The sequence below is a fragment of the Pseudochaenichthys georgianus genome, chromosome 1 (assembly GCF_902827115.2).
Source record: "Pseudochaenichthys georgianus chromosome 1, fPseGeo1.2, whole genome shotgun sequence".
NCBI lineage: Eukaryota > Metazoa > Chordata > Actinopteri > Perciformes > Channichthyidae > Pseudochaenichthys > Pseudochaenichthys georgianus.
The window spans coordinates 1,363,200-1,377,225 of NC_047503.1; positions in this window are offsets into that span (position 1 = coordinate 1,363,200).

A 14,026-nucleotide genomic window follows, 5' to 3' on the forward strand; every position below is an offset into this window, starting at 1 on the left:
CTCTTGTAGCAAAGGCTCTGGATGGACGTTTATTGTGCCGAGTCACTCACCGTACTCGGCCCCTTAAACTAATCATCGCTAACGGCCACACTGAATCCCTGAGTTTTCATCTTTTTAACTCTCCTTCACACCCTCTTATTTTGGGCTACCCATGGCTGGTAAAACACAATCCCCACATGGACTGGTCCACCGGGAGAGTTTTGGGTTGGCATAAGGATTGTTTGGCCACATGTTTCCCTTCTGCTCCTGCTCCAGAGAGAGCTCTGCCCTCCACCCATGTGACTGTTGCCCTAACTACTGCTGTCTCTACCCCTCTCCAAGCTGCAGCAGACTCTGATTTTCCGGATCTTAGCAGGGTGCCCACCTGTTACCGGGACCTGAAGGAGGTTTTCAATAAGACTCGTGCTTCCACCCTGCCTCCCCATCGACCCTATGACTGCTCCATTGACTTGTTCCCTGGGACCTCTCCCTCTAAGGGACATCTCTACTCCTTGTCTGGCCCCGAAAGGGAAACAATGAAGAAATACATTGACTCCTCCCTTGCTGCCGGGATAATTCGGCCTTCCTCCTCTCCGGCTGGAGCAGGCTTCTTCTTCGTCGACAAGAAGGATAAGACTCTTCGTCCATGTGTCGACTACAGAGGGCTAAATGACATTACCATAAAGAACAGGTACCCCCTTCCTCTTATCTCTTCAGCATTTGAACTATTACAGGATGCAAAGATTTTTACTAAACTTGATCTTCGAAATGCTTATCATTTGGTAAGGATAAGGGAGGGGGATGAATGGAAGACTGCTTTCAACACCCCTTGTGGCCATTACGAATACCTCGTAATGCCATTTGGGTTAACCAATGCTCCAGCTGTTTTCCAGGCTCTGGTTAATGATGTTCTCCGTGACATGCTCAATCAGTTTGTTTTTGTCTACCTCGACGACATTCTCATCTTTTCTCCGGATGAGACGACCCACATCCAACATGTCCGCCAGGTGTTGCAGCGTCTCTTGGATAATCTACTCTTTGTGAAGGCAGAGAAGTGCGAGTTCCACGTCTCCACCGTCTCTTTCCTGGGATTTGTCATTTCGGAGAACAGCATTCAGATGGACCCAGCAAAGGTTAGTGCAGTCACTGAGTGGCCTACACCTTCCAATCAGAAACTCATGCAACGATTTTTGGGCTTTGCAAATTTCTACAGACGTTTCATCAGAAACTATAGTTCTGTGGCTGCCCCACTGCATGCTTTAACCTCCCCCAAGGTGAAGTTCCAATGGTCCCCCCTAGCAGAACAGGCTTTTCAGAGGCTTAAGAAGAGCTTCACTTCAGCCCCTATTCTCACACTTCCTGATCCACTTCAGCAGTTTGTGGTCGAAGTGGACGCTTCAGATGTGGGCGTTGGGGCAGTCATCTCTCAAAGGTCAAAGAAGGACAACAAGCTCCACCCCTGTGCTTTCCTGTCTCGGAAACTCTCCCCAGCCGAGAGAAACTATGATGTGGGTAACAGGGAGCTGTTGGCAATTAAGGTGGCTTTGGAGGAGTGGCGCCACTGGCTGGAGGGAACTGAGCACCCTTTCCTAGTCTGGACCGATCATAAGAACCTTCAGTACATCAGATCTGCAAGACGCCTCAACTCCAGACAAGCCAGGTGGGCCCTATTCTTTACCCGATTCAACTTCACCCTGTCATACCGTCCCGGTTCTAAGAACGCTAAAGCTGATGCTCTATCCCGCCTGTTTGATTCCGATCCAGCTCCTCGCACTCCCTCACTAATCATTCCCCCCTCTTGTGTAGTGGGGGCAGTCACATGGGACATTGAGGAGAGGGTCAGGCAGGCGAGTGCTAATGTTTTGGTTCCCGACGGTTGCCCACAGAACCGGTTGTTTGTTCCTGACCCTCTTCTCTCACAGGTCATCCACTGGGCACATACTTCCCTCCTCTCCTGCCATCCTGGTGTTCGCCGCACCATGTTCTTCATTAAGCAGCGGTTCTGGTGGCCCTCCATGGAGAGGTCGGTCAAGGAGTACGTGGCAGCCTGTTCAGTTTGTGCCCGGAACAAGACTTCCCGTCAGCCCCCTTCTGGTCTTCTGCGCCCGCTCCCAGTGCCACATCGCCCCTGGTCTGACATCTCGTTGGATTTCGTCACAGGGTTGCCGCCGTCTCAAGGTAACACCACTATTTTGACAATTGTGGATAGATTTTCGAAGATGGTCCACTTTGTCCCGCTGCCTAAATTGCCATCTGCCAGAGAGACAGCAGAGGCAGTGTTGTTCCATATTTTCCGTCTCCATGGTTTCCCTAGGGATGTTGTGTCAGACCGGGGCCCACAGTTTACCTCACAGTTTTGGAAGGCTTTCTGCTCACTCATCGGTGCCACAGTCAGCCTCTCTTCTGGACATCATCCGCAGTCTAACGGCCAGACGGAGCGGCTGAATCAGGAGCTTGAGACCTGTCTACGCTGCCTGGTGTCTCAGAACCCTGCCACGTGGAGCACGCATCTGATTTGGGTGGAGTACGCACACAACACTTTGCCTAGTTCTGCTACTGGTCTCTCACCTTTTCAGTGTGCCAATGGATACCAACCACCATTGTTCCCCGACCTGGAGAAGGAGGTCAGTGTTCCATCTGCACAAGCCCTCATCCGCCGATGTCATCGCACTTGGAGCCGGGCCCGCCAGGTGCTACTACGGAGTTCAGCCCGTTATAAAAGGATGGCCGATCGCCGACGTATCTCTGCTCCTGCCTACCAACCTGGACAAAGTGTGTGGCTCTCTACTCGAGACCTGCCCCTTCGAGTGGAGTCTCGCAAACTGGCTCCTCGTTTTGTGGGTCCCTTCCCGGTATCCAAGGTCATAAATCCTGTGGCAGTACGGCTTCGACTACCTCGATCCTTGAGGGCCTATCCTACATTCCATGTGTCACGCATCAAACCAGTTAAAGTGAGTCCACTGGTCCCCACCTCCAGACCCCCTCCACCCCCCCGGTTTATTGATGGTGGACCTGTATATACTGTGAAACGCCTCTTGGCAGTTCGACCTAGAGGCCGGGGACGTCAGTACCTGGTTGACTGGGAGGGCTACGGTCCTGAGGAGAGGTCATGGGTCTCCACCAGTAATGTCAGTAAGGACCTCATCCAAGACTTTCAACGTCAACATCCTGAACAACCTGGGACGTCAGGTGCCGTCCCTAGAGGGGGGGGTACTGTAAGGGTTTAGCCAGCATGCTGATGTTTTTGTTATTGTTCCTGTTCTCATTGTGTTTCTCTCATTTCAGTCTCAGCTTTCCTGCCCTTGATTGAACTCCACCTGCTTCCCTTCCCTAATTAGCCTCACCTGTGCCCCATTATCATCTCTCCCTCTGTCTATTTAGTCTGCATCCACAGTCCCTTCAGTGCCAGTTCGTCTTTGTTATTCCTAGCGTTCCAGCAGTGTTTTTCTAGTATCTGATTCCCGTGTACCGAACCTTGGATATAAAGACCTTTTTGCATCCTAATCCTCTGTCTCCGAGTCGTGCTATTGAGTCCTCCACTTGTGTTCATTCAGTCGTTACAAAGCCTGCGCGTATAGAAGGTTGTGTCTCCAACGCCCTAAATCAGAAGGGGACCTGGCGCTCCCCAACTTTCGCCACTATTACTGGGCCTGTAATATTAACAAACTCCTCTATTGGGCTAAATATAAACTTTCAGACCCCTGCCCACCTTGGGTACATATCGAGCTGTCATCTTCTGCTCCTTTGCACTCTATAATCTGCTCTCAGCTCCCTGTAGCTTCCCATAAACATTTGAGTAACCCAATTGTTACTAGCACCTTAAGCATTTGGCTCCAATTCAGGAAACAGCATGGGTTAAATAGAGCTTCGGTTCACGCCCCAATTTCAAACAATCACCTATTCTCCCCATCGTGTACTGACCCGGCCTTCCGCGTTTGGTCGAACAATGGTCTCGCAACGCTTAATGACCTTTACGAGGATGGAGTCTTTGCATCCTTTGAGTCCCTTTCAGTCGAATTCAACCTGCCCAACAGTCATCTCTTCCGGTTTTTCCAAATCAGGCACTTCATCCAAAAGCAATTTCCCCATTTTCCTAACCGCCCCCCCCGAATCGCCGATTGATACATTTCTCACACTCGACCCTGATCAAAAGCGCTTGGTTTCAGTTCTCTATAGTCAGTTTGGTTCCCTGAGTCCGGACCCTATGGTGCCTCTTAAGGAGCTCTGGGAGCGTGATCTAGGTAGCAACATTTCCGAGGATCAATGGAGTGACATTCTCAACCTAGTCCATACATCTTCCATCTGTGCTAGACATGGCCTACATCAGTGCAAGGTGCTTCACAGAGCTCACTTTACTAATGCTAAGCTGGCTAAAATATTCCCAGATCGTAGTGATGCCTGTAACAGATGCAATCAATCCCCAGCTGACCATCTGCACATGTTCTGGACTTGCCCGAGCTTGGACACATTTTGGTCTGACATATTTGGAACCATTGAGCGGGCCTTTAACACAAAGATAGACCCTAATCCTATGACTGCACTGTTCGGCCTTCCTCCATCTGAGAATATGCCCATTACTATACGCCGTGTCATTGCCTTCACCACTCTATTAGCTAGACGCTCTATTCTCTTAAAATGGATACATGCTTCCCCACCAACACATGATCAGTGGATACGTGATGTCTTGCAATGCCTTCAGATGGAGAAGTTAAGATTCTCATTAAAAGGATCTCTGAAATCCTTCCATACTACCTGGGACCCACTATTAGGCCTTATCAAAGAACTCCCTATCACTTCTGACGCTGAGTCGCAGGTAGCTCTCTGAAAGGAAATAAATAAAATAAAAGTGACCATTCATATTACTGCTCTTCCGCCATGACCCTTTGTCTTTTGCCCTAGACTACTCTTCTATATTTCCTTTTCCCTTTTTTCTCACCAAGACGACAATGTTTACTATTATTTTCTTCCCTTATACCGGATTCTTACAGACTGTTTTCGCTCTCGACTTTCTTTTTATTTATTTGTATTTGTATTTACGGAGCCCTGGAGGGTTCATTGAGAGAAAAATAAATAAAACGTGGCCACGTTTTACTTTCTCATTCGCACGAGTTAATAAAGCGTGGGCACGAGTTAATAAAGCGTGCGCACGAGTTAATAAAGCATGGCCTCGTTTTATTTAAATTGAGGGATTCCTGTCTGTGACTCACAGAATCTGCTGCCCACAGCTGTTTTATAGAAGGAAAACATCCTTCACTTTATGAAATCTCTGTGGCACCAGTGGCCTGTACTACGAAGCAGGATTTGCTATTTACACTATTCATTCATGAAGTATGACGCTGCGCTGTCAGCACGCGTCTCCATGTTTGTGATGTCAAATGTTGGTAACCCCGTCCCTTTCACGTGAACGCACTCTCAGCCGGACAGAGAAACCCTGGTTGATTTGCTGAGTTAATAACCAGCTTCGTAGGACCGCTTAGCGACATCGCGTTTGTTAGGGTTAGTTAAGCCGGGTAAATCAAACATATCCAGAGTCTGTTGAACTGGCTTCGTCGTACAGGGCACTGGAGGCAGTAACGTGTAGCTCAGCAGAATCTGAGAAGAGCAGCACCAGCTGCAAAGAGCGGTGCCTTTTACTGTTTACTTCACTGCGTTGCCCTTCATTAGAACCGCTGGATAGAGATCGAGGCTGCTACGTTTAACCACACACACCTCTACACACATCGAACTACCAGAGTATTCCCCCTCGTTTTATGAAGGATATGTCCTGTCACCGGGGCGCATGCTGTGTGTGTGTGTGTGTGTGTGTGTGTGTGTGTGTGTGTGTGTGTGTGTGTGTGTGTGTGTGTGTGTGTGTGTGTGTGTGTGTGTGTGTGTGTGTGTGTGTGTGTGTGTGTGTGTGTGTGTGTGTGTGTGTGTGTGTGTGTGTGTGTGTGTGTGTGTGTGTGTGTGTGTGTGTGTGTGTGTGCTCAGCTCCGCTCTGTGTGTGCGTGTTCGGTGTGTTTGTGTGTGTCCGACACCCCCGGCATTTGTTTTCAAATTAACACGAACAGTAATTTACACAAATCTGGTTCTCCATAGTTATATGTGTATTCCCAAGTGAAAGAAATTCGTTTAATCTTAATCTCGATGTGCTATAGTCCTGCCGGAGTGCACCGGAACGAACGATACTATCATAAACAAATGCCCACACACACACAAAACGAGGCCACGCTTTAGTAACTCGTGCGCACGCTTTAGTAACTCGTGCGCACGCTTTAGTAACTCGTGCGCACGAGTTACTAAAGCGTGCGCACAAATGACTAAAGCGTGGCCACGTTTTATTTATTTTTCTCTCTGTGAACCCTCCAGGGCTCCGTATGTATTAGTATGATTATTATTATTATTTATGTTTTACTTACTAATTCAGTTATTTTACTATTGGGTGGGGGGTGGGGGGGGTTAAATGAAAAAAAAAAAAACTGTAAACAAGGACTCTTTACGAACCTTGAAGTGAATATGGAGCAATACTTTATTTTATTTTCAAGGAGGTCCTTTGTAATGATCCCCATTGTCTACATTTGCTAACTGTATCATCTTTACTGTTTTGTATTGACTACTACTGTGCTTACTTCTTGTCATTTGCTGGATTATAACTTGTTTGCAATAAAAAGATTTGTAAAAAAAAAAAAGTAACTGTATTCAGCTCGCGTTACATTTGAAAAACGAGTAATCTGATTACAGTTACTTTCGTAAACCTGAAGTGAATACATTTTGGATTACTTATTGGAATTATTGGTGGAAAGATTTCCTCACAACATTTAATATTCATTACTAAAGGTACAGCCCAATCATCACAGCGCACAAAACCGCGCAGATGGACCAAAAAGGGGAGCGTTTGAAAAAAAATGGCGGGTCCGCTCAGTGAAACGATAACAACGTAACATGGAGGAACAAAAGTGTGTGTGTGTGTGTGTGTGTGTGTGTGTGTGTGTGTGTGTGTGTGTGTGTGTGTGTGTGTGTGTGTGTGTGTGTGTGTGTGTGTGTGTGTGTGTGTGTGTGTGTGTGTGTGTGTGTGTGTGTGCGTGCGTGCGTGTGTGTGTGTGTGTGTGTGTGTGTGTGTGTGTGTGTGTGTGTGTGTGTGTGTGTGTGTGTGTGTGTGTGTGTAGAGGTGTGTGTGTTAAAACACATCAGCCAGACCGCTCTTTAGCCTTTCTAATGATTCTGAAGGTACACACAGTGAAGGCGGTGCGTGAAAGGCACTGCGAGCTCGTCTTCTCAGAGGCTGAGTTAACCCTCCCGCTGCCTCCTGGCGCTGCAGAGATGTCATGAAGTGAAGGAGGTGTTCCTTCTATAAAACAGCTGTGGGCAGCAGATACTGTGAGAGTCACGGACATGAATACATAGATCAAGGCAGACTGGTGCACACACTCTCCTGTTTTGCCAATCCGGTGCTTAAACAAATATAGCTCTACACCCCTGGCCGAAATGTCCTTAAAATGAAGTCCGAGTTCGACATTTTAATTAATGTCCTGCCAACACTGGCAGGACAGAAGGCGACACGCCCGTTCTAAGCCATGTCCTCACATCCCAAGCTGCATCCCCAAAAAGTTTATTATGTTGTTACAACCAGAGCTATTTAATAGAAGAGTTACGACATCTCCGTTCACTCCAATGGACCACTTTTTTACAGCAATGGCGGATCGTGGAGCCTCTCAATCGTTCCCCGGAAGTTAGGGCCAAGGCTGGCAGAGCTGTGGAGTTGCAGCATAATACACCGTTCGTGATGGACTTTTAAAGGTAAGAAGAAGTTTAAAGATTTATATTGCGGATATTATCAGTACATCTGATTCAAATGAACATGTGTATTAAAGGATGTCAGTGGATTATCCCTAAATTAGTAGATTTAGGGAACGTTTACAGATAACAGATTAAGCTAGCATACCGAAGCAAGTTAGCAACACACAGCCTTTTAATTGTACATTCCGTTCTCTTAATGTCATTTCGTCCAACGTGTTGAATTAGAGAAGATGGGCTTCTAAACGGGATTGTATGTGGGGGTGGAGGGAGTTAAATATTAGATAAATATAACGTTGGTGCGTGTAAGAGTGAGTGTTTTTAGCAGAGCCATATTGTGTCCTTGTGATTCTGTTGATTATTACCTGTCTGTATAATGTTGCAGCTCAGCTGATTCTGGACTGATGGCAAAGGGAGAGGGACTTAAGTGAGAGTGAAAACACAAGGTACGTTTAATACTACTGTTTTATATAAGTAAACACCTTATCTCCCCAAGGCATTTCCCATCCAATAGGTGTGCTGTGTGTGTATAACCCTTTCTCCTGTCTGTTACTCCCTCTTTCAGCACAAGAACCAGAGGGGGATTCAATGGAGCCTGAATACCTGCACTGAGACCCTCACCCTGCACCCTGAGTCTCAACTCTCAGTGTTTTTCAAGCCTTTCCCTGTTTGTTTGTATTAAACAAAACATTAAGCTTTCCCAATGGTGTGGTTTTCGTTTTATGAAAAAGTGCAAATGCAGTGTTTGTATATAATTACATCACATATTTTGTTGCTGTTGGTCGTGAAATTGCTCCTGCTGACTTGAGCCAGCCATTTTTTCCTCCGCTCTGTGTCAGTGGGGAAGCCGTACATTCGTACTCCTTTCTCGGAGCGATGTGAGCATCCCCAGGCAGCACAGCAAACCATGGTGGCGACTAGGAGGCAGCACAGCAAACCAGGACAACACGGAGGAAAAGGCACCGACAATCTGCATGATATGCTATTCAATGTTTATTGAATTCCATGTATTTGCAATGGATGTTCCTAAAACAACACATTTAACATCATCATCATCATCATCATCATGCTGCTGCTGCTCCTGCTGATAGTCACCTGTCGGTCTGCTGTCCTTTCTGAAAGCCATAAAGATGACATTAGTCATTTAGATAACTTGTGTCCTCAATTACCAGGGGATTACTGAAACTACCATGAATTTAAGAAAATGGTAGAAATGAATCCAATCTGAATTGTAAAGCATTACTTTAGATCCCCTCCCTCTAAATGTATCAATAAACATTAGAAAGTGATGCTCCTGACTACCATACAAGTTTAAGAAGATAATATTGGTTTGAAAGAATTCAAAGCTATAAATAAACAGCAACAGGCTCTTTAACAAGGCACTGTTAGTAACATGTAAACTAGTTGTTCACACTAATCCTAATATTATCACTTAATATTAGCAAATTCGATTTAATTTTTTAAAACATATTGATGTAAATACAAACACATATCGATTTGTTGTATAAATATTGCAAATCAAAACCTTTATTCACTAATAATTAACAAAAATCGTAGTTCTATCTCCTGTTATCAATGCATTCACATTGCCCGCCATGAACTTCCGGGGAACGATCCTCGTCTACATGAACCACGTGACGATAACCGTTTTTGGACTTCTGGTGTCGTAACTCTTCTATCTATATGGCGCTGGTTACAACAGCGTTCAGGGGGAGTGGCTGTACGACTGTGCCCGTAGGATAGAAAAGGGGGAAGTGATGTCTGACTCAGAGGTGGTGTAGTCCAAACGATAGCTGGGGATTCTGGGTAGTGTAGTGTCTTCTGCCATCCTTTACTCAGAACAAATATTTGTTTCTCCGAATCGAAGGGGAAACATACAAAAGCATTGCACACAATTTAAGCCAATCAATGTTGGACAAGGATAATCTGGTGTTTTTTAGTCGATGAGTAGTGCAGATATCACTGTAAAATCAATCGACAGTAAGGGGAATACTTACATCCGGGTGTACAATTCTCCGTTATCCAATGGGATTGGAAGCTCACATTGCCTTTAAGGGCAGCCGACACAAACGAATGCCGTGCTTCCATGAGCGTCAAATCCCGACGCAGATGGGAATACATTGCAATCAGTTGAAAGCTATTTGCGTCCCTTTATGACGCTGAAGGAGCCTAGGAGCGTCACAATTGGACGCCACGGATACTGACCAAACGTCGCTATTGGACGCTTAGGGAGTGAGAGTGTGTTGGCAGAGCACACAGCACACACAGTGAAATGTGTTCTCTGCTTTTAACCCATCCTAGTACCAGCCTACCAGGAGTGTAGCACTAGGAGCAGTGCGCAGCTATTGTACAGCGCCCGCGGAGCAATGGGAGTGAGGGGGGAAGGGGGATGTCTGGTGCCTTGCTCAAGGGCACCACGGCAGGAGGTGAACTGGGACCTCTCCAAGTAGAAGTCCACACTCCAAATAGGTCTGGTTGGGGACTTGAACCGGCGACCCTACGGCTCACAGTCCAAGCCTCTACTGACTGCCATAGATTTAGTCCCTAATTTTGCTCTCAAAATGGACCAGATTGATGCATTTAACTTCAACATTTAAAAAAAAATCTTCCCGGGGGAGCATGCCCCCGGATCCCCCTAGAGGAGGTGAGGTCCACCACCTGCCCACACCCCCTGTTAAATTGTCTCACCCACATTGAGGATGCTTCCTACGTCCATGTTTTATTCCATGTGTCAAGTCAGGCAAATTGGGTCAAAATGTTATTGCATCAATGCAACACATCCTCACTCCCAGGTCGGCCTATGTTGACATTATGTCAAGTCCCCTGCCGGCTTTTTCCAACGCAAGGGGGGGGGGGCCTTAGCGTCCATTTTCAACGCGAGGGGGGGGGCCTTAGCGTCCATTTCAACGCAAGGGGGGGGCCCTTAGCGTCCATTTTCAGCTTTCCGGGATGTCCATGTGCTTCTATGGACGCTCATGGAAGCACGGCATTCGTTTGTGTCAACTGCCCTTAAAGGCAATGAAGACACTACACTACCCAGAATCCCCAGCTATCGTTTGGACTACACCATGTGCTCTGTTTGACAAACCCCGTGATAGTCCTCAAGCTCTGTGATTGGAGAGTGTGCTCCGAGGGTTACCGAGCCTCGAACAGCACTTGAAATGGGATGGAACCAGGGCAGACTGTTCAAAACTGGATTTGGACGGGTCCACCGCGTCCCCCCCCCCTCCCCCACCCCGTCCCCAGAACTACACATGCTGGCTATTCTGTTTCGCAACATGTTCTCTATGGCACGTCTCTACTGGGAGTTGTAGTTTTAAAAGACGTTTTCGTATTTCCCATAATAAGAAGTTGCCAGTATTAAACTGTGTACATCCCTGGAGGTTTAGGGGACAGGAAACACTCACATTTAAAACATATAATTAATAAATGGGTGAAAATTGCTGGTGCCCATAATGGGCAGTATTAATATATATACCCACATGCCAGCTAAGGTCAGAAGAGCTTTATTTAACAGCTGGACTTATGTTTGTGACCCCTCCTGTTGTTAATTGATAACATTACATTACATTACATTAATTGATAAGCCTGAAACATGCACTTGTCAAGGTTCATAGGCACATTTTGCAAATATGGCAGTAGCCATCGATCAGCTTAAGATAAGATATACTTTATTGATCCCAAGTTGGAACATTTGCGTTACATCAGCATGTGTAACAGTTAAATCTGCAGTGGTGTTTATTTGAAAATCATTTAGTATAATCACACAAATTCTGTGTTTTATATTTAACAATTCTGTGTTCTTATTTATTGATTGTTCAATACCTGACAAGGCCCGGAGATGAAATATCTGCATACATCTTATAAGAGCATAATACATTATGTATAATATCAGTTAAAATAAGTGCTTCAACATAGTTAACATTGCTGGAGGTATGCACAAATATTGATAGATGTCTTGTAATGCACTATTGAGGACCTGCGACCCAAGTTTTTCATTCAGTGCAGAACTACACCACAGTTGTGTAGGCCTATATGATCTGTCAATAAACCTTAGAAAATCTTGAAATCTTGAACGGGATGTGCAAAAATAGTCATTATATACAGTCTTTAATTAACTATTAGTAGAGAATACGAGTAATGAATATACTTTATAGGGATCCTATTAATATCTAATAATAAAATAATGAAATTCAATAACATGCTTTAACCACCAGGTGTCTCTTTATATCATCTGTGCACCTTTATGGTGTAAATACAGCCTATCTACCAATTGGATCAAATATAAAAGTGAGCCGAATTAGTGTTGATACGGCCAAAGAGACGTATTGTGTGAAAAGAAATGTAAGATGTTGTTTAATGGCTGATATATTTATGATCCACGTCACGTTTTCAGTTCCTCATGTTTGTCTTCTCTCATCAGGGCTCTATAAATACAGAACTACGGCAGATATGTAATATTTAATGCAGCCGAACCGTGTATTACAATGCCGTTATGTGATGAATTTCAAAGAGAAAAGCAAGCACACTCGGAATAAAGGTAGTATTTTATTTTCTTTAAACGTTTTCGGTCTGTTTCAGGTATTTGTTAATGACGATGTGCTGTGAGATGTGAGAGTGGAATTGCACAGGGGGGAAATAACGTAGCCTATCTTTTAGATGCGGATTTTGTTAACTAATATGTTGCGCTGTGGACCAACACTATACATTGACGGGGAAGGGGGTAGCAATAAAGATAACACCATTAAACAGTTACACAACATAACAGAAATAATATCGATAGCAGCGTCCCTAGCAACCACCTTGGTAACAATGAAAACGTTGGACGCAATTTCCTGAAGTAATCTTCGTAATAACTAGCAAACTAAAGATCATGTACATCCACTGCACACAGTAATCTGAAATAACAACTCATATTTCTCGCATCAAATGACATCAAAACGCATTTTAATAGCCAAACTAACTTTAAAATAGGCATTTTACACCCAGAATAAAACGAAGTTCGGCCATGTTTTCTTTTTCTGCAGGGAGAAATGATAGCTGGGATTCTGGGTAGTGTAGTGTCTTCTGCATCATTTTACTCCCGAAAAAAGATTTGTTTCTCCGAATCGAAGGGGAAAAATACAAAAGCATTGCACACAATTTAAACCATCAATGTTGTGTAATTAACAGGATAATCTGTGTTTTTTAGTCGATGAGTAGGCAGATATCAATGTGCTTAAAATCAATCGTCAGTAGGGAATATTTACTTCCGGGGTGTACAATTCTCCGCTATCCATGAGAATGGACGCCTACATTGCCTTTAAGGGCAGTCGACACAAATGAATGCCGTGCTTCCATGAGCGTCCATAGACGCACATGGACATCCCGGAAAGCTGAATAATGGACGCTAAGGCCCCCCCCTTGCGTTGAAAATGGACGCTAAGGCCCCCCCCCTTGCGTTGGAAAAAGCCGGCAGGGGACTTGACATAACGTCAACATAGGCCCGACCCTGGGAGGTGAGGATGTGATCAATGATCTGTTAACATTTAAAATCACTAAATATATGCCATAACTATTTTTTGCTCTACGGCAACTCAAGGGCTCAAGATAATGTGATTACTCTATGAATAATTGTCCAAAATAACATAAAATGCATAGGGTTTTTTGTTAAGATACTTTCGTCGCTGGCCGGCCGATACATGCCGCGCATTAAGTGGGCCTGTCTGTCAATTAATCCCCAGGCCACTTTTCCCCCCAGTCCGCCCCTGCCTGTGTGCCTCAACAGCTCGACGTCAAATCTGACCTCTCACCATATGCTGTTTCCCTCGTCATAAAACGGTGGCGGTTTTCTCATAACTTCAGTTAAAATTCTCCAAACAGCCCAAAACTTCACAGGTTTGGTAACGATGCAGCCATCAACGCATCTAAGCGTAGTATGGGATGTCATCAAATGCCGTTGGCATGGCGACAGATCATTCACCAAAAGTTTGAAGTTCAAATATTCTGCTGCTTTTTACTTTCTTTTCTTGATCGTCACACATTCAAGCCCCCAGTGTTCATGCTTTTCAGCATAAAGCATTCCCACTAGCAATTTCTTCAGGAATTGCATTCTCTAGTTGCATTTAATGAGCACATGGTGTTCAGTTAGCAACATGATTCAGTTAGCAAGGAGACTGTTTAACAAATATATTTTGAATTTCTGAAAGGTTTTTATATTAATTGACATTTCACCATGACAGAGTGGACATGTTAAGCTTGACAACATCCAACTACACACATAATATGATTACAA